This window comes from Myotis brandtii, unplaced genomic scaffold, assembly GCF_000412655.1.
Source record: "Myotis brandtii unplaced genomic scaffold, ASM41265v1 scaffold426, whole genome shotgun sequence".
Taxonomy (NCBI): Eukaryota; Metazoa; Chordata; class Mammalia; order Chiroptera; family Vespertilionidae; genus Myotis; species Myotis brandtii.
The window spans coordinates 362820-365986 of NW_005366314.1; the positions used below are offsets into that span (position 1 = coordinate 362820).

A 3167-nucleotide genomic window follows, 5' to 3' on the forward strand; every position below is an offset into this window, starting at 1 on the left:
AGCGGTGCTCCCCCGGTGCCGGTGCTGGTGCCGGTGCCGGAGGAACGCAGTGGAGACGAGGCATCCGCTTACCGATCCGGAACAGGGTCGCTGCGGATCCCAGTTCTGCGCTGCAGTCACGGCCTGGGAGCCGGGGAGTAAGGGGAGTTTATGGAAGGTTAACGGCGGGGCCCGGCTGCGCGTCCGCCTGCGAACCGAACCGGGGGCCAGGGGTCATCCCCGGTCAGGGCACAGGCCCGGGAGGCGGCGGCCAGCAATGATTCTCTCTCATCATTGATGTCTCTCCCTCTCTCCCTTCCTCTCTGACATCAATAGACGTATTTTTTTCTAAAAAGATGAAACCCTCTATAGATGTTAGTGATCGGTCTCTTTCCTTCTCACTCGGACCTTCCTATACAAATATGAAAGGTGCCAATGGAAAACTGAGCTCTACCTCTGCAGCGTTTCTAGCGAAGTACCCCCGAAATGAAATCAGTGAGAGAAAGAGGACCCCGCGACCCCCCGCAGCCAAAACAGGACGTGAAGAAGCACGTTTTTCTTGGAAAGGAATGTGAACTTTGGGTTTCACCTTTTATTTTTATCTCTTAAAAGCTTTAATTTATCCCTGAGAAAGATAGGCCAGCGTCCATTCTGTGGCTTCTCCACCTCCCAGGTTAACGGACCCCAGGCTGCAAGGCCACAAGAAATGCAACCATCGTATTCGTTCCAAACCCAGTTATGGGCCTGTGGGCCAGGCATAGTCTAGGGACCGTGTTTTATTTAAACAGCTTTTGAAACAAACATTTACTTTTAAAATACCTTTTCAGAGGGGAGCATTCAGAAAACCTCACGCCTGTGTTTGTTGTTCGCTCACTCGCTTCTTCAACATTCATTGAGCCCCCAAGAGAGGAGACCCGCCGCACAGCCGGGGAGACTTAGAGGAGCCCGACGAGACCCCACGTTGGCTGCGAGTGAGACGCGGGCGTGAGAGGAAGGGAATGGGGTGGTGCAGGTGCCTCGGTGCAGGGTGAGCCCGCGGCAGGAGCTCTGGTCTCTCCCACACCAGCAGACATTTCCTTAGCTGAGGAGGCTGCAGAGAAAATAGGTGATATATTAACAGATTTTTTTTTTTTTTACCCTTTGGAAGAGTTACAGAGAACAGCTTTAAAAATAGATCAACAAAGCAAAGTCCATTAAAATGTGTTAAGTCATGATGTGCTGTGACTTAAGATGGGGCCTGCGATTTGTGCCAAAGACAGGCAGCGAGGTCCCCCGTGGAGGAGAATGACTAGGAAATGTCATTTTGCCTTGAGACGAACTTTCTGTTCTCCTTCAGTACTAGGCATTTTGAAAAGGAGACTAGAGTTTTCGCCCTCCATTTTCACTTTCTCTCCAGACACTTCTGTGTTCCCGCTTCTGCTCCCACTCCCCTACGTGCACTAACACCCTATCCCTGGGCCGCCGCCCTCTCGTCCTCACTGTTGGTTTCATAAAGTGCCTGCCAAGCGTACGTTCCCTTAGGGCAGCGGTTCTCAACCTGTGGGTCGTGACCCCTTTGGGGATCGAACGACCCTTTCACAGGGGTCACCTAAGACCATCGGAAAACACATATAATTACATATTGTTTTTGTGATTCATCACTATGCTTTCATGATGTTCAATTTGTAACAATGAAATTGGGGGTCACCACCACATGAGGAGCTGTAGTAAAGGGTCGCGGCGTTAGGAAGGTTGAGAACCGCTGCCTTAGGTGTTTGTGTTGTATGTGCTCATGTCCTTTCTCCCCACCTGGACTGAAGCAACTATAGTCTCTCTCCTCTCAGGGAGCATTGTGAACTCAAACAATACATAGAGCTGTCAATGTCTGGTTCCCTAGAGTGTTTGCCCCCCCCCCCCCGCCCCCAGATTTCACGCACATTATAACCCTCTAACACTCATTGCCACGGCTGTTTGCTTCTCACCTTATTAAAGTTTCATGTCATACCTGACACATAAATACAGAGAATGTAGACATATAAGGAGGTTCTGACGGATGACACCATAATGAGCAACTCCGAGCGCACTGCGGACTTGAATGCTTGCACATCTCAGTGTCCTCGACTCTGTCCGTGGCCTCCGGGCCCCTCACACCCCACTGCGGCCAGGTGACCACTATCCTGAATTTTCTGCTTATCTTCCTCCTTTGTCATTTCTTTTTAGGAAAACACAAAGCTACATGTGCATGTACCTCTAAAAATATGGGTTGCTTTTTGGCTTTTAAAAACGTTACGCCGTATATATAGTCATCTGCCCTTGAGTTTTTTCACTCAGAATTAACTTTCTTCTTTTTTCTTTTTTTCTATATATGTTTTTATTGATTTCAGAGAGGAAGGGAGAGGGAGAGATAGAAACATCCATTGTGAGAGAGAATCATGGATCAGTTGCCTCCTGCATCCCGCCCCACCCCCCCACTAGGGATTGAGCCCGCAACCCGGGCATGTGCCCTAACTGGGAATCGAGCTGTGACCTCCTAGTTCATAGTTCGAGGCTCCACCACTGAGCCACCCGGCCGGGTGCAATGCCTCTTCTTACATTCATGTTGCTGCAATAGTTGTAGGTCTGTCACATGAACACCTTTTACCGAAGTGTGAAAGTTCTTTCCGTATTTTCGATACGAATTCTTTGTGTGACAACTTCTTCTCTCCCACTGCTGAGTGGCCTGTGGTTTCGCCTCCTTTCTGGGCAGCTCTGCGGCGGTGTTTTTGTAAACGTAATGGAAGCAGAAGTCTCCCGACGGTTTCTGTGAGAGACCTTGCTTCCCTGACCGAAGGGGAAGGCTGGCTCCCCCACCTTCCCTTTCCACCATCCTTGGCGAGGACGCGGTGTTTTGAGCCACAGCAGCCGTCCCTGGTCCTTACAATATTGAGATAAGGACAGCCACAGCTCCGGCCCCTCCCCGTCCCCCCTGCCCCTGGGGTCTTCAGGTGTGAGCCTCAAAGAGCCACAGCTGGCCCGGGCTCCCGAGCTGTGGATCTGTTACCGAGAAACCACACGCCGTGTCGCTCTGAGACAACCTTTCGCTCGTGCTAAGGTAGTGGGATGTCTGGCCCTTGCAACCACAAAGCCCTGCGTAGAACCATCTGGGTCGATGGAACAAGCTCGAAAGACTGCAGAGCGGTCTGAGCATAGAGGCCAAGCGAAGGGCATAC

At 51.1% G+C, this 3167-nt stretch overlaps 1 protein-coding gene across 1 annotated transcript in view; it reads right to left on the bottom strand.

Moving 5' to 3' along the window:
- Nucleotides 1-147, bottom strand: part of PLPP1 (phospholipid phosphatase 1) — a 41030-nt gene extending 40883 nt beyond the window's left edge. Inside the window, exon 1 of the mRNA XM_005874146.2 lies at nucleotides 73-147. The gene's annotated coding sequence lies outside the window, so the exon portion shown is untranslated. The remainder of the gene's footprint in view (nucleotides 1-72) is intronic.
- Between the last annotated feature and the right edge of the window lie 3020 nt (nucleotides 148-3167).